This window comes from Hemitrygon akajei, chromosome 14 (genome assembly GCF_048418815.1).
Source record: "Hemitrygon akajei chromosome 14, sHemAka1.3, whole genome shotgun sequence".
In the NCBI taxonomy this organism is placed as follows: Eukaryota; Metazoa; Chordata; class Chondrichthyes; order Myliobatiformes; family Dasyatidae; genus Hemitrygon; species Hemitrygon akajei.
The window spans coordinates 49,329,987-49,352,568 of NC_133137.1; the positions used below are offsets into that span (position 1 = coordinate 49,329,987).

The 22,582-nt window shown below is 44.2% G+C and overlaps 1 protein-coding gene across 22 annotated transcripts in view; it reads left to right on the forward strand.

Moving 5' to 3' along the window:
* Positions 1-22,582, forward strand: part of LOC140738555 (nuclear receptor subfamily 2 group C member 1-A-like) — a 160,825-nt gene that overhangs the window by 118,747 nt on the left and 19,496 nt on the right. The window lies entirely within an intron of this gene.

Sequence of the window (22,582 nt, forward strand, 5' to 3'; positions counted from 1 at the left end):
ACAATACAGGCCCTTCGGCCCACAAAGCTGTGCCGAACATGTCCTTACCTTAGAAATTACCTAGGATTATCCATAGCCCATGTACCTGTCCAGGAGTCTCTTAAAAGACCCTATTGTATCCACCATTGGCGGCAGCCCATTCCACGCAGTCACCACTCTCTGCGTGTAAAAAAAAAACCCTACCCCTGACTTCTCTGTACCTACTTCCAAGCACCTTAAAACTGTGACCTCTCATGCCAGCTATTCCAGCCCTGGGAAAAAATCTCTAACTATCCACACGATCAATGCCTCTCATCATCTTATACACCTCTATGAGGTCACCTGTCATCCTCCATCGCTCCAAGGAGAAAAAGCCGAGTTCACTCAACCCATTCTCATAAGGCACGCTCTCCAATCCAGGCAACATCCTTGTAAATCTCCTCTGCACCCTTTCTATGGTTTCCACATCCTTCCTAGTGAGGCGACCAGAACTGAGCACAGTACTCCGTGGTCTGAACAGGGTCCTATATAGCTGCAACATTACCTCTTGTCTCCTAAACTCAATCCCATGATTGATGAAGGCCAATGCACTGTGTGCTTTCTTAACCACAGTGGCAACAGATTTGTGTGTCCTATGGACTTGAGCCCCAAGATCCCTCTGATCCAGCATACTGCCAAGAGTCTTGCCATTAATACTATATTCTGCCATCATATTTGATCTACCAAAATGAACCACCTCACACTTATCTGGGTTGAACGTCACCTGCCACTTTCAGCCCATCTCTGACAGCCCTCCAGGCTATCCACAACACCCCCAACCTTTGTGTCATCAGCAGATTTATTAACCCATCCCTCCACTTCCTCATCCAGGTCATTTATAAAAATCACGAAGAGCAGGGGTCCCAGAAAAGATCCCTGAGGCACACCACTGGTTACCGACCTCCATGCAGAATATGACACATAAGCAGTCTGGAGATATAACCAATCTAACATCATTTTTAGAGTTAAAAAGACTTGTCTTGCCAGTGTTAGGTGATGCATTTTGAAAGTCAAGTCAGCATGGGGCTTGGACTTTGAACGGCAGGGCACAAGGACGTGGAATAGAAAAGAGGGGCCTAGGGACACAAGTGTACAACTTGTTGAAAGTGATGTCACAGGGAGACAGGGTGGTAAAAATGCATTTGGCACACTGGCCTTCATCATTCAAGGGCATTAAGTATAGGAATTGTTACATTATGTTGAATTTGTACAAGCTGTTGGTAAGTTTTCATAGAGCACAATTATGGTGCAAAATTCAAAGTAAATTTATTATCAAAGTACATGCAAGTCTCCTTATACAACGCTGTAATTCATTTGTTTGCATGCACACTCAATAATTCCCATAATCATAGAATCAGTGAAAGGCCACACCAACAGAGCTGACAGCCAGTGTGAAAAAGACAATAAGCTGTGCAATACAAAAAGAAAGAGAAAAAGAAATAATAATAAATGAATAAATAAAGAAGCAAACAAACATGCAATAAATATCGAGAGCATGAGATGTAGAATCCTTGAAAGTGAGTCTGTAGGCTGTGGGAACAGTTCAGTAAACACGTACAAACAAGCTGGATGAACTCAGCAAGTTGGGCAGCATCCCCTTCGTCAGGACAGAAGGGTCTCGGCCTGAAACATTGACTGCTCCTTTCAACGGATGCTGCCCGACCTGCTGAGTTCATCCAGCTTGTTTGTACGTGTTGATTTGACCACAGCATCTGCAGTGTACTTTGTGGGAACAGTTCAGTGATAGGCAAGTGAAGTTATCCCCTTTGGTTCAAGAGCCTGATGGTTGAGGATAACTGTTCCTGAACCTGGTGAGGCTCCTATATCTTCCTGATGGTGGCAGCAAAACGAGAGCATGACCTGGGTGCCGAGGATTCCTGATGATAGAAGCTGCTTTCCTGCCACCTAACTCCATGTAATTGTTGGGGATGGCTTTACCTGTGATGGACTGGGCCACATACACTACTTTTTGTGGGGTTTTCTATTCAAGAGCATTGGTGCTTCCATACCAGGCTGTGATGCAACCAGTTAATATACTCTTCACCATGCATCTATAGAAGTTTGTCAAAGTTCTAGATGTCATGCTGAATCTTCAGACTTCTAAGGAAGGTGAGGCGCTGATGTGCTTTTTTTTGTAATTGCACTTGTGTGCTGGGTCCAGGATAGGTCCTCAGAAATTATAACATTGAGGAATTTGAAGTTACTGATCCTCTCCACCTCTAATCCCTGATGAGGATGGACCTTCAGTTTTCCCCTCCAGAAGTCATTAATCAGTTCCTATTATTGGTCATTTTATTATAGGAAAAACATGGCTAAATGTTGCTTGATTTCAGTTTGTAGGAGGTGATAACATTCAAGCCCTGCCACAACTGTCAAGCATCCTTTAGTGATTCAAGTTTAGTCCGGAATTGCCACTTTGTAATATTGTTGAGTTGTGTGTCATGTATTTGCCAATGCTGTTTAAGTTGGCAGTTGGAATTGTATTAATGTGGCAGGGGATTTATGGGTGAAGGCAGTATGATTTCATATTTGCCTGCTGCTTTAACAAGATTTTCTCAAGCAAGTTTTGAAAGATTGTGGCACCCACCCAACTGACCTATCTCATTTGAGTTTCAGGAAACCATGTTGCTGTGCCCTACCAACTTTTAATGCTTTGCTTTGGATTCTTCCCCTATTTATTTTATTTGGCATTTGCTTATATTAATAAGATAAAACAAGAGCAATGTTCTGGTATTTGCTTTTCAAGTTCAGTCAAAACTGACAGCAAAAGGAAGAAGCAATTTTGAGTTTTTTTTTCCACAAAAACAGTTGACCCATTTCACAAATTATCACATCAGCATTTATTTCCGTATCATAGAGCAGTTGTTTTATTCCCTCTTGATTGGTCTGATAGCATGTGTAATAATTGATTCATATGCTGCTGTTAGTAATGTGTAACCTAACCTTCCATAGCATAGTAAAAAATAATATATGTGGATACTCAGACAGTTTGAAGCCCAGTAGTTGTTATCCAAACCAAGTTTCAAAGCAGATTAGCACAAGATACCAGAGCTACAAATTGAGAGAAGTATAAAGTAGTGGAATACTCCTCTTGCAGGGTGTGGGAAGGCAGGGAGACGTCCAGTGTCTCTGATGAATAGAACTGCGAGAAGTGCCTCCAGCTGCAGCTTCTAACAATCTGCATTAAGGAGTTGGAGCTGGAACTGGATGAACTCCAAATCATTCGGGAGGCTGAAGCGGTGATAGATAGGACATATAGAGAGTTAGCTACACCCAAGGTGCAGGACACAGGAGACTGGGTGACTGGCAGGATAGGGAAAGGGGTTAAGGAGCCAGTGCAGAGAACCCCTGTGGCCATCCCCCTCAACAACAGATTTATCACTTTGGATAATGTTGGGGGGTGTTGACCTAACAGAGGAAAGTCACAGTGGCCGGGTTTCAGGAGCTGAGTGTGACTCAGAAGGAAAGGTGGGGGAGAAGAGGCATACTGTAGTGATAGGGGATTCATTAGTTAGGGGACTGGACAGGGGGTTCTGTGGGTGAGATTCCCAGATGATATGTTGCCTCCCAGGTGCCAGGGCCCTGGACATCCTCAGCATACTTAGTGGGAGGGTAAAAAGCCAGAGGTCATGGTCCGTGTAGGTGACAATGACCTGGGTAGGGTGAGTGACGAGGTTCTACACAATATGTTCAGAACTTCCAGGGTTGTGATCTCAGGATTGCTATCCGTGCCAGAACTAGCATTATACAGTTTAATATGTGACTAAGGAGTTGGTGTAGGAGGGAGGCATAAGATTTTTGGATCATTGGGCTCTCTTCCAGGGAAGGTGGGACCTGTACAAAAGGAACTGTTTGGACCTGAACTGGAGGGGGACTAGTGTCCTAGCGGGAAGGTTTTTTAATGCTGCACGGTGGGTTTTAAACTAGAGTTGCAGGGGGATGAGAATCAGAGTGCCAAAACAGTTAGTGGAGAGGTTGTGGAGACAGATGTTGGTAAGACCTCAGACAAGGGCAGGAATCAAAAGGTTGAGCATGGTGCAGCTTGTGTCCTGAGCTGTGTGTATTTCAATGCAAGATGTATCATCAGAAAGGCAGATGATAGTGCTGAAGATGAGGTAGCTGATTTATAAACGGAGGCAATGTGTGGTGAGGGGAGGCTGTTGATAGGGCAAAATTGCAGTCAACAGGATGAGTTGCACTGTGAGAGGAGGACAAAATCAAAAAAGGTGATTACGGGACTGAAGGTGTTATAAATGAATGTGCGTAGTATATGGAATAAGGTAGATGAATTTGTAGCACAGTTGCAGATTGGCGTGCATGATGTTGTAGGCATTACTGAATCATGGCTGAAAGAAGGTTATAGCTGGGAGATTAATGTCAAGGATACACATTGTATCGAAAAACAGGACGGAAGTCGGGGAGGGGCGGCGTTGCTCTGTTGGTAAAAAAAATATGAAATTAAATCTTTAGAAGGAGGTGACATAGGGTTGGAAGGTGTTGAATCATTGTAGATAGAGCTAAGGAACTGCAAAAGACCCTGATGGGAGTTTTATACAGAGTCCCAAACAGTAGTAAAGATGAGGTCTACAAATTACAATGGGAGATGGAAAATACGTGCCAAAAGGGCAATGTTATATAGTCACAGGGGATTTTAATATGCAGGTAGATCGGGAAAATCAGGTTGCTGCAAGGTTTCAAGAAGGGGAATTTCAAGAATGCCTATGAAATGGCTTTTTAGAGCAGCTCGAGGTTGAGCCCACTAGAGGATCAGCTATTTTGGATTACGTGTTGTGCAATGAACCAGAATTGATCAGAGAGCTTAAGGTAAAAGAACACTAAGTGGAAAGTGATCATAATAAGCTAAAGTCAGATATATCAGTATTACTGCGGAGTAAAGGGAATTACAGAGACGTGAGAGAAGAGTTGGCCAGAATTGATTGGAAAAGAACACTGGCAGGGATGATGGCAGAGCAGCAATGGCTGGAATTCCTGGAAGCAATTTGGAAGGCACAGAATATACATCCCAAAGAGGAAGAAGTATTCTAAAGGCAATATGACACAATTATGGCTAACATGAGAAGTCAAACCCAGCATAAAAGCCAAAGGGCATACAAAGGAACAAAAATTAGTGGAAAGTTACAGAATTGAGAAGCTTTTAAAAGCCAACAGGAGGAAATTTTAAAAAAAGAAAAATAATTAAGAAGGTAAAGATTGAATACATAAGTAAGGTAGCCAGTGATGATAAAGAGGATACCAAAAATTTCTTTAGATACATAAAGTGTAAAAGAGAGGTGAGAGTGGATATCGGACCGCTGGAAAATGATGCTGGAGAGGTAATAATGGGGGACAAGGAAATGACAGATGAACTGTATCATTCTTCAGTGTGGGAGACACTAGCAATATGGTGGCAGAGGTCATGAAGTATGTGAAGTTACTATTTCCAGAGAGAAGGTTCTTTGGAAACTGAAAGGTCTGAAGGTAGATAAGTCACTTGGACCAGTTGGTGTACAACCCAGAGTTCTGAAAGAGGTAGCTGAAGAGATTGTGGAGGCATTGATAATGATCTTTCAAGAATCACTTGATTCTGGAATGGTCCCAGAAAATTGGAAATTGCAACTCTCACTCCTCTCTTCAAGAAGGGAGAGAGGCAGAAGAAAGGAAACTCTAGGGCAGTTGGACTAGCCTCAGTGGTTGGGAAGGTGTTGGAGTCAATTACTAAGGATGAGGTCTCAGGGTTCTTGGAGGCACAGGATAATATAGGCCATAGTCAGTATGGGTTCCTCGAGGGAAAATCTTGCTTGATAAATCTGTTTGAAGAAATAACAGGCAGGATAGACAAAGGAGAAGTAGTTGATGTTGTGTACTTGGATTTTCAGAAGGCCCTTGACAAGATGTGACACCTGAGGCTGCTTAACAAGCTATGAACCCATGGTGTTACAGGCCATGGTATTCTAGTTTGGATAAAGCATTGGCCGATTGGCAGGCGCTGAACTGTAGGAATAAAGGGAGCCTTTCTGGTTGGCTGCCGGTAACTAGTGGTGTTCCACAGGGTTCTGTGTTGGGACAGATTCTTTTTCCATTATATGTCAATGATTTGGATGATTGAATGGATGCCATTGTTGCAAAGTTTGCAGACAATATGAAGATGGGTTTAGGGACAGGTAGTTTTGAGCAAGTGGAGAGGCTACAGAAGGACTTGGACAGATTAAGAGAATGGGCAAAGAAGTGGCAGATGAAATGCAGTGTCCATCACAGTCTGTGTTAGAGCATTCCACAGATTCACTACTCTCTGGCTAAAAAACTCCTTCTTGCCTCTGTTCTAAAAGAGGCTGTGCCCTCTAGTTCTGGATATCCCCACCATAGGAAACATCATCTCCACATCCACCCTATCTAGTCCTTCCAACATTCAGTGGATTTCAACAAGATCTCCCTCACATTCTTCTAAATTCCAGTGATTTACAGGCCCAAAGCTGCCAATCGCTCCTCATGTATTAACCCCTTCATTCCTGAAATCATCCTTAAGAACCTCTTCTGGACTCTCTCCAATGACAATGCATCCTTTCTGAGATATGGGGTCTAAAACTGCTGAGAGTACTCCAAGTGTAGCCTGACAAGTGTCTAATAAAGCCTCGGCATTATCTCTTTGCTTTTGTATCCTTTTCCCCTTGAAATAAATAAATTCCAACACTGCATTTGCCTTCTTTACCACAGACTTGACCTGTAAATTAACCTTTTGGGTGTCTTGAACGAGGACTCCCTCTGCACTTCTGATGTTTGAACCTTCACCCCATTTAGAAAATAATCCGCACTGTTGTTGCTTTTACCAAAATACATTTTCATGCATTTCCCAACACTATATTTCATCTACCACTTTTTGGTCCTTTCTTCCAATTTGTCTAAATCCTGCTGCAATCAGATTCAGATTCAGTTTATTGTCATTTAGAAACCACAAATGCAATGCAGTTTAAAAAATGAGACATCGTTCCTCCAGAATGATATCACAAAAGCACATGACAAAACATACTACACCAGAAAATCCACGTAACGTTTGGCAATCCCCAATCCAGAGTCCGGAGAGGCTGCTGCATATTAATATCGCGCTACCATCTTAGCGCATTCCCCGGAAAGGAGCTCCAATCCCACCAGACAAAACAAGACTAAAAACTAAAGCTACAAGACCTGCACAAAGCCGCATAGTGCAAACACAGTGCAAACAATAGCATAATTGATTAAAAAAAAAACAGACCATGGGCACAGTAAAAATAGTCCAAAGATGCTAAAAGACTATAAGTTCAAAAGAAACCACCACAGTTTCCACAAGTCCTCAGGGTCCCCGATAGACTCGTCATCCCATGCCAGCGGCAGAAGGGAATACCTCCGCTATGGACTTCCAAGGCACCGCCCAACTCAGCCTTGCAGACGCAGCACACAATGGAAGCTCTGTTGAACCCAGCCTCGCAGACACAGCACACACTGAAAGCGACCTGATCGCAGCGGACTCCGAGTCCGTTGAACCTCTGAGCCTCCGACCATCCCCTCCGGCACAGCTTCTCCGAGCACCGTCCTCTGCCGAGCGTATTAAGACACCCCCGCCTACGGCCATTGGCAACGCAACCCCGAGGACGGGGGGCCTGTTCTTCCCAGCAGAGACCCAGACCTCACCGCAGCAGCAGCAACAAAGAAGGTCTTCCTGGAGATTTCCAGATGTTCCTTCGTGCTCCCACGTACGTTTTTCATCCGATTATGATTGCGCACGGCACCCTGCTTCACAAGTAACAGATAATCAGCTCCAGAGTGGCCGCTGCAAGCTGTGTCACACCACCATCTTGGATGTCAGCAGTGCTTCCTCAGCTCTACCTACCCCTCCACCTTTCTTCGTATCATTCGCAAGCTTTGCCACAAAGCCATCAATTCCATTATACAAATCATTGACAAACAACATGAAAAGTCCCAGTCCTAATACTGGCCCCTGAGGGAGCTCCACTAGTCACTGGCAGCCAACTAGAAAAGGCCCCCTTTACACTCGCTGCTTCCTGGTTGTCAGCCATTCCTCTATCCATGCCAGTATCTTTCCTGTAACACCATAGGATTTCATCTTGTTAAGCAGCTTCATGTATGGTGCCTTCTGAAAATCCCAGTAAATGAAGTTCACTGCCTCTCCTTTTTCCACCCTACTTCTTGCTTCCTTGAAGAACTTTTAAAAGATTTGGAGGCCTATATATGATTCCCATAATAGTGTTTTTTACCCTTGCAGTTCTTTAACTCTACTCACAAAGATTGAATATTCTCTGACCCTATTTCACTTCTTTCTAAAGATGTAATTACATCTCTTACAAACAGAGCCACACCACTGCCTATGCTTCCTGCCTGTCCTTTCAATACAAAGTATATCCTTTGATGTTAAGCTTGCAACTATGGCCTTCTTTCATCCATGATTCAGTGATGCCCACAACGTCATAGTGACCAATCTCTAATTGCACCGTGAATTTGTCCACCTTACTCCGCATGCTACGCATATTTAAATATAGCTCCTTCAGTCCTGCATTCATGTTTATTGTGTGCTGGGGCAGCAGGCTGAGGGTAGCAGACACCAACAGAGTCAACAAACTCATTTGTAAGGCCAGTGATGTTGTGGGGGTGGAACTGGACTCTTTGACGGTGGTGTCCGAAAAGAGGATGCTGTCCAAGTTGCATGCCATCTTGGACAATGTCTGCTATCCACTCCATAATGTACTGGTTAGGCAGAGGAGTACATTCAGCCAGAGACTCATTCCACCGAGATGCAACACTGAGCGTCATAGGAAGTCATTCCTGCCTGTGGCCATCAAACTTTACAACTGCTGCCTCAGAGTGTCAGACACCCTGAGCCAATAGGCTGGTCCTGGACTTATTTTCACTTGGCATGATTTACCTATTATTTAATTATTTATGGTTTTATATTGCTATATTTCTACACTATTCTTGGTTGGTGTGACTGTAACAAAACCCAATTTCCCTCGGGATCAATAAAGTATGTCTGTCTGTCATTCTTTGCACTATCTGCATACAGTTGAAGTCAGGAGTTTACATTCACCTTAGCCAAATACATTTAAACTGAGTTTTTCACAATTCCTGACATTTAATCCTAGAAAACATTCCCTGTCTTAGGTCAGTTAGGATCACTACTTTATTTTAAGAATGTGAAATGTCAAAATAATAGTAGAGAGAATGATTTATTTCAGCTTTTATTTTTTTCATCACATTCCCAGTGGGTTAGAAGTTTACATACACTTTGTTAGTATTTGGTAGCATTGCCTTTAGATTGTTTAATTTGGGTCAAACGTTTTGGGTAGCCTTCCACAAGCTTCTCACAGCAAGTTGCTGGAATTTTGTTATATTTCTCCAGACAGAACTGGTGTAACTGAGTCAGGTTTGTGGGCCTCCTTGCTCGCACAAGCTTTTTTCGTTCTGCCTACAAATTTTCTTTCGGATTGAGGTCAGGGCTTTGTGATGGCCACTCCAATACCTTGACTTTGTCCTTAAACAGTTTTGCCACAGCTTTGGAGTTATGCTTGGGGTCATTGTCCATTTGGAAGACCCATTTGCGACCAAGCTTTAACTTCCTGGCTGATGTCTTGAGACGTTGCTTCAATATATCCACATAATTTTCCTTCCTCGTGATGCTATCAATTTTGTGAAGTGCACCAGTCCCTCCTGCAGCAAAGCACCCCCACAACATGATGCTGCCACCCCCATGCTTCACGGTTGGGATGGTGTTCTTCGGCTTGCAAGCCTCACCCTTTTTCCTCCAAACATATCAATGGCCATTATGGCCAAACAGTTCAATTTTTTTTTCATCAGACCAGAGGACATTTCTCCAAAAAATAAGATGTTGGTCCCCATGTGCACTTGCAAACTGTAGTCTGGCTTTTTGATGGCGGTTTTGGAGCAGTGGCTTCTTCCTTGCTGAGCAGCCTTTCAGATTATGTCGATATAGGACTCGTTTTACTGTGGATATAGGTACGTCTCTACCTGTTTCCTCCAGCATCTTCACAAGGTTGTTTGCTGTTGTTCTGGGATTGATTTGCACTTTTTGCGCCAAAGTACATTCACCTCTAGGAGACAGAATGTGTCTCCTTCCTGAGCAGTATGACAACTTTGTGGTCGCATGGTGTTTATACTTGCGTACTATTGTTTGTACAGATGAACGTGGTACCTTCAGGTGTTTGGAAATTGCTCCCAAGGATGAACCAGAGGTCCACAATTTTTTTTTCTGAGGTCTTGGCTGATTTCTTTTGATTTTGTTTGTAAACTTATGACCCACTGGAATTGTGATATAGTCAAATAAAAGTGAAATAATCTGTCTGTCAACAATTGTTGGAAAAATTACTCATGTCATGCACAAAGTAGATGCCCTCAACGCTTTGCCAAAACTATAGTTTGTTAATATGAAATCTGTGGAGTGATTAAACAATGAGTTTTAATGACTTCAAACGAAGTGTATGTAAACTTGTGACTTCAGCTGTACGTACCCAATCATTGGCTTATCCTTCCTTACATTCATATTACACCCATTTTCTATATGTAAACCTGCTAGCTCATCCTCAGCTCTATTCCCCTCCAATATTAGTTTAAACCACTTCCAACAGCTATAGTAAACCTGCCGCAAGAATATTAGTCCCCTCCTTGGATTCAAGTACAGGTCACACCTGCCCCAGAAGAGGTCCCAGTTATCCAGAAATCTGAATCCCTGCCCCCGCTCCAATTCTTCAGCTACGCATTTATCTGCCACCTCATTCTATTCCTATCCTTACTGTCGCATGGCCCAGGCAGAAATCCTGAGATTGCTACCCTTGAGGCCCTACTTCTAGCTTTCTTCCTAACTCCACGTATTCCTTTTTTCAGGACCTTCTCCCTATTTCTACCTATGTCATTGGTACCAATATGTACCACGACTTTTGGCTGCTCACCTTCCCTTTTCAGGATATTGTGGACACGTTCAGAAACATCACAGACCCTGGCACCTGGGAGGCAAACTACTGTCTGTTTCTTTTTCGCGTTCACAGAATCGCCTATCTGTTCCCCCTAGCTGGAGTCCCCTATTACTGCTGCCATTCTCTTCAGTTCTGTATCCTTCTGAGCCGCAGGGCAAGAATCCGTGCCAAAGGCACGGCATCTGTTGCTTTCCCCGGGTAGGTCATCAAAATGGAGTACTTATTGTTGTTAATTCTTTATGTATAGCTAATGCAGAGGCTGATAGATTGTTGATAGGTCAGGGTATGAAGAGATACGGGGAGAAGGCAGGAGATTGGGGCTGAGAGGAAAATTGGATCAGCCATGATGAAATGGTGGAGCAGACTCAATGGGCCAGATGGCCTAATTCTGCTCCTATATCTTATAGTCTTATGAAACCAAGTTCAGGAACAGTTATTACTTAATAACCATCAGGCTCCTGAACTGGTATGAGTAATTTCACTCAACTCGACTCTGAACTGATTCCACTAACCACAAACTCACTTTCAAGGATTCTACAACTCATGTTTTCAGTATTATTTTTATTTGCGCAATCTGTCTTTTGCACACTGGTTGTTGATCAGTCTTTGTTTAGTTTTCCATAAATTCTATTGTATTCCTTCATTTTTCTTGAAAATGCTGGCTAGGAAATGACTCTCAAGTTAGTATACAGTGACGTATGTATCACTGTATAAATTAACTGACTTTGAAAGTTGTTGAAAATGAGGTTCCAATTTCCATTTCATTTTGAAAAACAAAGAACTGGGTAGTTCAAGCCGTCCTTGCATTCCTTGGTCCAATACATTTGAATCAGTTCTATTTATGTTTTAATAATTTGATAAACAGTTGGATCTTCCAGAGAGAAGGGCCAAGGTTCTGTGCGTCATGTTTATTTTCTGTACCTGTTGATAGAGTTGGGTGGTGAGGTTGGAGGTAACATTGCAAGAAAAAGTTTGTGAACCCTTTGTAATTACCTGGTTTTCTGCATTAATTAGTTATAAAATGTGGTCTGATCTTCATCTAAGGCAGAATAGTAGACAAGCACAATCTGCCTAAACTAATCACAAATGAGAGAAATCAGCAGATGGTGGAAATCTAAGCAATACGCACAAAATGCTGGAGAAACTCAGCGGGCCAGGCAGCATCTATGGAAGAAAGTACAGTCAGCATTTTGGGCCAACACCCTTCAGCAGAACTGGAGAACTTCAGTTAGAAGGTGGGGGGAGGGTGGAAGAAATGCAAGGTGATAAGTGAAACTGGGTGGGGGTGTTTGAAGTAAAGAGCTGGTAAGTTGATTGGTGAAAGATACAGGGCTGGAGAAGGGAGAATCTAATAGGAGAGGACAGAAGGCCATTGAAGAAAGAAAAGGGGAGAGGAGTGCCAGAGGGAGGGGATGGGCAGGTAAGAAGATAAATTGAGTGAGGGGAAAGGGGATGCGGAATAGAGAGGGCTGGGGGGGGAGGGCATTGCTGGAAGTTTGAGAAATCAACGTTGATGCCATTTGGTTGGAGGCTACCCAGACGAAACATAAGTTCTTCTCCAACCTAAGTGTAGCCTCAACTCAACAGTAGAGGAGGCCATAGATAGACACGTCAGAATGGGAAATAGAATTAAAATGGGTGGCCACTGGGAGATCCTGCTTTTTCTGGTGGACGGAGCATAGATGCTTAGTGAAGTGGTCTCCCAATCTATGTTGGGTCTCACTGATATACAGGAGGCCACATGAGTGCGTTGTGTGGCACTGCCACCATGCTAAATGGTGTAGACTTTGAACAGATCTAGCAGCCCAAGACTGGGCGTCTATGAGGCACTGTGGCCCATCAGCAGCTGTCACCCTGGTGAAGCCACAATACAGGACTACTTGCATGCCAAACACCATAAGCAGCAAGTGATAGACAGAGCTAAGTGGTTCCAGAACCAACGGCTCAAATCCAAGCTCTGTAGTCCTGCCACATCCACCCATGAATGGTGGTGAACAATCAAAAAACTCACTGGAAGAGGAGGCTCCACAAATATTCCCATCCTCAATGATAGAGGAACCCAGCATACTGTGCAAAAGATAAGACTGAGACATTTGCAACAATCTTCAGTCAGAAATGCTGAATAGATGATCCAGCTCAGCCTCCTCCAGAAGTCCCCAGCATCCCAGATGTCAATATGCAGTCGATCTGATTCACTCCATGTGATATCAAGAAATGGCTGAAAGCACTGGATACTGCGAAGGCAATGGGCCCAGACAAAATTCTAAAAATAGTCCTGAGGACTTGTACTCCAGAACTTGCTGCGCCACTTGTTATTCCAGTACAACTACAACACCAACATCTACCCAGAAATGTGGAAAATTGCCCAGGTATGTCCTGTACACAAGAAACAAGACAAGTCCAACCCAACCAATTACTGCCCTATCAGCCTACTGTCAATCATCAGCCAAGTAATGGAAGGGGTCATCAATAGTGCTATCATGCAGCAGCTACTCAGCAATGACCTGCTTACAGATGCCCAGTTTGGGTTCCATCAAGGCCACTCAGCTCCTGACCTCATCACCTCTTTGGGCCAGAGATGAGGTGAGAGTGATAACCCTTGACATCAAGGCAGCACTCGACCAAATATGGCATCGGGTGCCCTAGCTAAAATGGAGTCAATGGGAATTAGGGGGAAAACCCTCTGCTGGTTGGAATCATACCTGACACAGAGGTAGATAGTTGTGGTGGTTGGATTTCAATCATCTCACCCTCAGGACATCACTGTAGTAATTCCTCAGGAAGTTGATTCATCTTCAGCTGATTCGTCAATGACCTTCCTTCCATCATAAGGTCAGAAGTGGGGATGTTCACAGATGACTGTACAGTGTTCTGCACCATTTGTGACTCCTCAGATAGTGAAACAGTTCATACCCAAATGCACCAGGACCTGGACAATGCCCAGGTGGCTGACAAGTGGCAAGTAATATTCAAGCCATGCAAGTGCCAGGCAATGACCATCTCTAACAAGAGAGGCTCTAACCATCGTCCCTTGACATCCAATGGCATCACCATCATTGAATCCCCTACTATCAACATCCTGGGGGGTTGCCATTGACAGGAACTGAACTGGTCTGGTCATATAAACACTGTGATTACCAGAGCAGGTCAAAGGCTAGGAATCCTGCAATGTGTATTTACGTACCCCGTAACTGGGTCACTTACCAGCAAAGATAGAGAGGTCCATTGAAGTCTGATGGTACTATTTTTAACAGTATTTATTAGTAAAAATACACAAAAATAATATCAATGCAAATATACAGATAATATACGTTGTCAATACTAAATCTAAAAGTGCGGGTATAATAATAATAAGAAATAAGCTCTATCGTTGTCTAGGGGATAATGTATTGTCCGATGGAAATATAAAAGTTACTCAGTTCATGCAGGCTGCAGCCTTTGGGGACCGCTGGGTTGCAATGGTTGGAGAGAGAGAGAGTTTTGGGAGAAAAACTTGCCGGCCTTCCTTTTATGATTTCGATCTGTCGGAGTCTCGTTGGTGTGGGCGTTCACTTGTGGCCTCTTCTTTAGCTACACCGTTCTTCCGTGATGAGCCCGCCAATCCCAGGCAAGGGAGGACGCACACAAGCCCTCACCGGCATTCGCTATAAAACGCTGTCACTGGATTTCCAGCGTTTCTCCTGGTGCGTCTAAAGGGGTTGTTCCCCAGACCCTCTTTTATCCTTACTCACGGGGTCTCAGATGTCAATCAAGTTGGGATGATGCAATCCCTCAACCAGCCCACTCTGGTTGTCCCCTGAGGGGCTTCAATGAATAGTACAGTACTCAATACACAATTCCGTCTCCAAGAGACAATGGCCGTTATCAGTGGCTTTGTTTCGCTGAGGCCAGGACACATTCCAAACCTTGTGGATTCTCTCTCATTTCCTGGGTCCCAGACCCGAATTAATAGCGATCTTGCGATTCTCGAAAAGGAGGGGGTGACTTTGTACCCTTCGGCCCCTCAGAGTTGTGGCACATTTGTAACATGTGCAACTCACTTCCGGACTCCCCAAAGTCTGTTCATCATCTATGAGGCTCAGGTCAGGAGTGTAATGGAATACTCACCTCTCACCTGAATGAATGCAGCTCCATCAACATCATCCGATACAAGGCAGCCCTCTTGATTGATACCCCTTTTCACAAGCATCCAGTCCCTCTACTGCTGGCAAACAGTTGTAGCAGTGTGTACTTTCTACAAGATGCACTGCAACAACACATCAGTGTTCCTAAGGCAGCACCTTCCCACGACCACTACCATCTAGAAGGACAAGAACAACAGATAACTGGGAACACCACCACTTGGAATTCCCCCACCAAGTCATTCACCATCCTGACTTGGAAACATCACCATTCCTTCATTGTTGCTGGGTCAAAATCATGGAATTCCCTCTCTATCAGCACTGTGGGTTTATCTGCACCTCAGGGACTGCAGCAGTTCAAGAAGGCAGCTCATCACCACCTTCTTGAGGGCAACTAAGGATGGGCAATAAATGCCGGCTTTGCTGGCGACACCCGCATCCCGTAAATGAATAGATTTAAAAAAAAGACCCCAACAGACTTACAGGTGAGGCAGAAAACCAGGTACAGTCAGCCCTCCTTATCCGCAAGGGGTTGGTTCCGGGACCCCTCGAAGATACCAAAAAATGCGGATGCTCAAGTCCCTTATTCAACCTGTCTAAATGTGGTGGACCTTAGGACCCAGTGGAACCCCAGACCTTATTTAACCTGTCTCAGTGCGGTGGACTTTAGGACCGGGCAGTGGAGCTCTGAATCTGTAGTGTTTCTGTTCACGAAAATAATCACGATTGAAAATAAAGTGGAAATAATAAAGCAATTGGAAAGAGGTGAAACGCCATTGGTCGTTGTAAAAGTGTTAGACTACGTCGGTCAACGATCGGAACAATTTTAAAGGATAAAGTGAGAAAGGCCCTGCCCCAATGAAAGCTACAATTATTACTAAGCAACGCATTGCTTTAATTATTGGGTTTTGGGGGTTTGAAGTTTTGATCCTCCACATCAACCTGGCACAGATGGAGAGCCTATTCAGAAGTGGTCTGTCACTGGATCGAACTCGGGAACTTCTGCAATGGCAAATCACTTCTGTAGAAGAATTTGCCAAGAACTATCATGGTCAAAGACCATGATCGTCCATGTCATAAAATGTGGCAGATAATGATAATGGTGATGATTCATAAATTATGAAGGTTCCTTGAATCATATTTAGGTTTTTATCATTTAGTTAGAGATCTGCCCTTACTATCCTTTCTTGTCATTAAAGCTAATTAAAGCATGTTTGCTTTGAAATCCATTCCCCACTCATTCCCATTTGCTCAATCTGTTAACATAATTTTGTGATTCGGTACTACCAATGAGTACATAATTTTAATGTCATCGATCTTTGTGCCATTGGTGTGAGGTCCCAGAAAGTAGCTGCTGTTTCTCAAAAACTGGTCATATTTATGTACGAGCTACTGGCTGTGAGAGACACCAGCAACTCAAGAGTAACTGAGTCTCTGTAAAATAAGTGACCATATTCAGCTTATCAGCAGATAGTTCTTAAAGTCAACATAGGACTTCATCACAACATTGCTTTAACTGTTTTCTTTTGTATTTGTGATATACAACCAGCTTGTTCCTCTTTGTTCAAAACGTGTAACTACAGAAGCACCAAATGAATTCGATAGTCTTATGAGGATAGGTCGAGTGAACTAGTGATTTTGTCTAGAGCAAAGGAGGATGAGAGGTGACTTGATAGAGGTGAACAAGAAAATAAGAGATGTGGATTAAGTGGATATCCAGAGACTTTTTCTCAGGACAGATATGGTTAATGCACAGGGCCATATGTTTAAGATGATTGGGGGGGTTGTCAGAAGTAAGCCTTTTGGTGATGCAGAACGCCATGCAGAATGCAGTGCCATGGGGTGGTGGTAGAGGCTGATACGTTAGGGGATTTTAATAAACTCTTAGGCTCTGTCGGAGGGAAGGGTTAGATTGATCTTAGAGTAGGTTAAAAAGGTTGGTACATTTTGTGGTCCCTCGTGCCTGTACATGTGTTATAACTAAAAATAGAATGCTCTCAAATATTGTATCAAAATATCATTTAATTTTTAAACTGTAGATTTCTATGTTCTGTGCTGGTGTTGGTGGTGGAAACGGATACAATAGGGTGTTTTAAGAAACTGAAGTAGGTACATAGAGCTTAGTAAAATAGAGGGCTTTGCAGAAGGGAAATTCAAGGCAGTTTCTAGAGTAGGCTACATGGTCGGCACAACATTATGGGCTGAAGGGCCTGTAATGTGCTGTAGGTTTCTATGTTCTAATAATCAATGTGGTAATATAATTTCATAATATTCAATGTTGCAGCTCACCATGATATATCCCACAATGTGGTTTTAGAACATAGAACAGTACAGCATAGTACAGGCCCTTCGGCCCACAATGTTGTGCCGACCCTCAAACCCTGCCTCCCATATAACCCCCTACCTTAAATTCCTCCATATACCTGTCTAGTAGTCTCTTAAACTTCACTAGTGTATCTGCCTCCACCACTGACTCAGGCAGTGCATTCACGCACCAACCACTCTCTAAGTGAAAAACCTTCCTCTAATATCCCCCTTGAACTTCCCTCCCCTTACCTTAAAGCCATGTCCTCTTGTACTGAGCAGTGGTGCCCTGGGGAAGAGGCGCTGGCTGTCCGCTCTATCTATTCCTCTTAATATCTTGTACACCTCTATCATGTCTCCTCTTGTCCTCCTTCTCTCCAAAGAGTAAAGCCCTAGCTCCCTTAATCTCTGATCATAATCCATACTCTCTAAACCAGGCAGCATCCTGGTAAATCTTCTCTGTACCCTTTCCAATGCTTCTATTTCCTTCCTATACTGAGGCGACCAGAACTGGACACAGTACTCCAAATGTGGCCTAACTAGAGTTTTATAGAGCTGCATCATTACATTGCATCTCTTAAACTCTATCCCTCGACTTATGAAAGCTAACACCCCATAAGCTTTCTTAACTACCCTATCTACTTGTGAGGCAACTTTCAGGGATCTGTGGACATGTACCCCCAGATCCCTCTGCTCCTCCACACTACCAAGTTACACTGCCATTTACTTTGTACTCTGCCTTGGAGTTTGTTCTTCCAAAGTGTACCACCTCACACTTCTCTGGGTCGGAATCCATCTGCCACTTCTCAACCCACTTCTGCATCCTATCAATGTCTCTCTGCAATCTTTGACAATCCTCTACACTATCTACAACACCACCAACCTTTGTGTCGTCTGCAAACTTGCCAACCCACCCTTCGACCCCCACATCCAGGTCATTAATAAAAATCACAAAAAGTAGAGGTCCCAGAACAGATCCTTGTGGGACACCACGAGTCACAACCCTCCAATCTGAATGTACTCCCTCCACCATGACCCTCTGCCTTCTACAGGCAAAACAATTCTGAATCCACCTGGCCAAAGTTCCCTGGATCCCATGCCTTCTGACTTTCTAAATAAGCCTACTGTGTGGAACCTTGTCAAATGCCTTACTAAGTTCCATGTAGATCACATCCACTGCACTACCCTCATCTATATGCCTGGTTAGCTCCTCAAAGAACTCTATCAGGCTTGTTAGGCACGATCTGCCCTTCACAAAACGATGCTGACTGTCCCTGATCAGACCATGATTCTCTAAATGCCCATAGATCCTATCTCTAAGAATCGTTTCCAACAGCTTTCCCACCACAGATGTAAGGCTCACTGGTCTAAATTACCTGGACTATCCCTACTACCTTTTTTGAACAAGGGGACAACATTTGCCTCCCTCCAATCCTCCGGTACCATTCCCGTGGACAACGAGGACATAAAGATCTTAGCCAGAGGTTCAGCAATCTCTTCCCTTGCCTCGTGGAGCAGCCTGGGGAATATTCCGTCAGTCCCCTGGGACTTATCCGTCCTAATGTATTTTAACAACTCCAACACCTCCTCTCTCTTAATATCAACATGCTCCAGAACATCAACCTTACTCATATTGTCCTCACCGTCATCAAGTTCCCTCTCAGTGGTGAATACCGAAGAGAAGTATTCATTGACGACCTCGCTCACTTCCACAGCCTCCAGGCACATCTTCCCACTTTTATCTCTAATTGGTCCTACCTTCACTCCTGTCATCCTTTTGTTCTTCACATAATTGAAGAATGCCTTGGGGTTTTCCTTTACCCTACTCGCCAAGGCCTTCTCATGCCCCCTTCTTGCTCTTCTCAGCCCCTTCTTAAGCTCCTTTCTTGCTACCCTATATTCCTCAATAGACCCATCTGATCCTTGCTTCCTAAACCTCATGTATGCTGTCTTCTTCCGCCTGACTAGATTTTCCACTTCACTTGTCACCCATGGTTCCTTCACCCTACCATTCTTTATCTTCCTCACCGGGACAAATTTATCCCTAACATCCTGCAGGAGATCCTTAAACATTGACCACATGTCCATAGTACATTTCCCTGCAAAAACATCATCCCAATTCACACCCGCAAGTTCAAGCCTTATAGCCTCATAATTTGCCCTTCCCCAAATTAAAAATTTTCCTGTCCTCTCTGATTCTATCCTTTTCCATGATAATGCTAAAGGTCAGGGAGCGGTGATCACTGTCCCCCAGATGCTCACCCACTGACAGATCTGTGACCTGACCCAGTTCGTTACCTAATACTAGATCTAGTATGGCATTCCCCCTAGTCGGCCTGTCAACATACTGTGACAGGAATCCATCCTGGACACACTTAACAAACTCTGCCCCATCTAAACCCTTGGAACTAATCAAGTGCCAATCAATATTAGGGAAGTTAAAGTCACCCATGATAACAACCCTGTTATTTTTGCACCTTTCCAAAATCTGCCTCCCAATCTGCTCCTTGGTATCTCTGCTGCTACCAGGGGGCTGATAGAATACCCCCAGTAGAGTAACTGCTCCCTTCCTGTTCCTGACTTCCAGCCATACTGACTCAAAAGGGGATCCTGCTACATTACCCACCCTTTCTGCAGCTGTAATAGTATCCCTGACCAGTAATGCCACCCCTCCACCCCTTTCCTCCCCTCTCTATCCCTTTTAAAGCACTGGCATCCAGGAATATTGAGAATCCATTCTTGCCCTGGTGCCAGCCAAGTCTCCGTAATGGCCACTACATCATAATTCCATGTATGTATTCAAGCTCTCAGTTCATCACCTTTGTTCCTGATGCTTCTTGCATTGAAGTACACACACTTTAGCCCTTCTACCTTACTACCTTTATACCCTTTATTCTGCTGCTCTTTCCTCAAAGCCTCTCTATATGTTAGGTCTGGCTTTACTCCATGCACTTCTTTCACTGCTGTATCGCTCTGGGTCCCATCCCCCTTTACAAATTAGTTTAAACCCTCCCGAACCATGCTAGCAAACCTACCAGTAAGTATATTGCTCCCCCTTGAGTTCAGGTGCAACCCATCCAATCTGTACAGGTCCCACCTTCCCCAGAAGAGATCCCAATGGTCCAAAAATCTAAAACCCTGCCCCCTGCACCAACTCCTCAGCCACGCATTCAACTGCCATGTTCTCCAATTCCTACCATCACTATCACATAGTACTGGCAGCAATCCTGAGAACGCCACCCTTGAGGTCCTGTTCTTCAGCCTTCTGCCTAGTTCCCGAAACTCACACTTCAGGACCTCATCCGTCTTCCTGCCTATGTCATTGGTCCCAACATGTATCACGACTTCTGGTTGCTTTCCCTCTTGTACCAGGATGTCATGCACCTGGTCAGAGACATCCCGGACCCTGGCACCCGGGAGGCAAAAAACCATGCGGGTTTCCTTCTCACGTCCACAAAATCTCCTGTCTGCTCCCCTGACTATTGAGTCTCCAATGACGACAGCTCTCCTCTTCTCCGTCCCATCCTTCTGCACCACAGGGTCAGACTCAGTGCCAGAGGCCCTGCCACCGTGGCTCACACCTGGTCGGTCGTTCTCACCAACAGCATCCAGGACGGTAAGCTTATTATTCAGGGGAATGGCTACAGGGGTGCTCTGCACTACCTGTCTACTCTCCTTCGCTTTCCCCCTTGGACTGTCACCCAACGACCTGCTTCCGGCAGCCTAGGTGTGACTACCTCCCTGTACCTCTCATCTATGACTGCCTCATTCTCCCTTATGAGTCGAAGGTCATCCAGCTGCTGCTCCAGATTCCTCACTCGGTCTTCCAGATTGCCCAGCCACAAGCACTTCTGGCAGATGTGACTGCGGAAGAGGGGAGTTCCCCCAAGACTGCCACATCTCAGGGGTCATTGTAAAGACTAACTGGGAACAAGCTCGTCCTCTGCCTCTTCTAGTCGAAGCCTCTCGAGTCAAAGCCTCAAATCTCCACTCCTTCACTGGCCGCTTTCCACAGGCTTTTGTGAGATAAGAGAAAAGAAAATGAATTCGCTAAGTATTGAGAAAGACAGAATAAATTAGATCTGGGGTAGTTGTCCTATCAAGAAGTTTGGTGAATGCTTTCAACCAAAATGTTAACTTTTTCTTTCCTTTAGATGTTCTGTTGGACAGTGATGTACTTGTTATTAACTGTTTTCTCTCTGGTTGTATTTGTGAGGAATGAAAGCCAGTCAGACAGTAACATGAAATACGTACACACTGATCAGTTGTAATCAAGACCAAGGAGATGGTGGTGGACTTTAGGAGATCTAGGCCTCATATGGAGCCAGTGATCATTAATGGAGAATGTGTGGAGCAGGTTAAGACCTACAAGTATCTGGGAGTACAGTTAGATGAGAAGCTAGACTGGACTGCCAACACAGATGCCTTGTGCAGGAAGGCACAGAGTCGACTGTACTTCCTTAGAAGGTTGGCGTCATTCAATGTCTGTAGTGAGATGCTGAAGATGTTCTATAGGTCAGTTGTGGAGAGCGCCCTCTTCTTTGTGGTGGCGTGTTGGGGAGGAAGCATTAAGAAGAGGGACGCCTCACGTCTTAATAAGCTGGTAAGGAAGGCGGGCTCTGTCGTGGGCAAAGTACTGGAGAGTTTAATATCGGTAGCTGAGCGAAGGGCGCTGAGTAGGCTACGGTCAATTATGGAAAACTCTGAACATCCTCTACATAGCACCATCCAGAGACAGAGAAGCAGTTTCAGCGACAGGTTACTATCGATGCAATGCTCCTCAGACAGGATGAAGAGGTCAATACTCCCCAATGCCATTAGGCTTTACAATTCAACCGCCAGGACTTAAGAACTTTTTAAAAGCTATTATTAATGCTTTTTGAGATAGTGATTTAGATGCATATCATATTTTTTACTGAGTTAAGTATTGTATGTAATTAGTTTTGCTACAACAAGTGTATGGGACATTGGAAAAAAAGTTGAATTTCCCCATGGGGATGAATAAAGTATCTATCTATCTATCTATCTATCTAACACAAAGTACTAGAGGAACTCAGCAGGTTAAGTATTATCTATGGAGTCAACATTTCGGGTAGTGACTTTGTCAGGACTCATGAAGGGTCTCGGTCTGAAACTTTGACTCTATTCCTTTCCATAGACGCTACC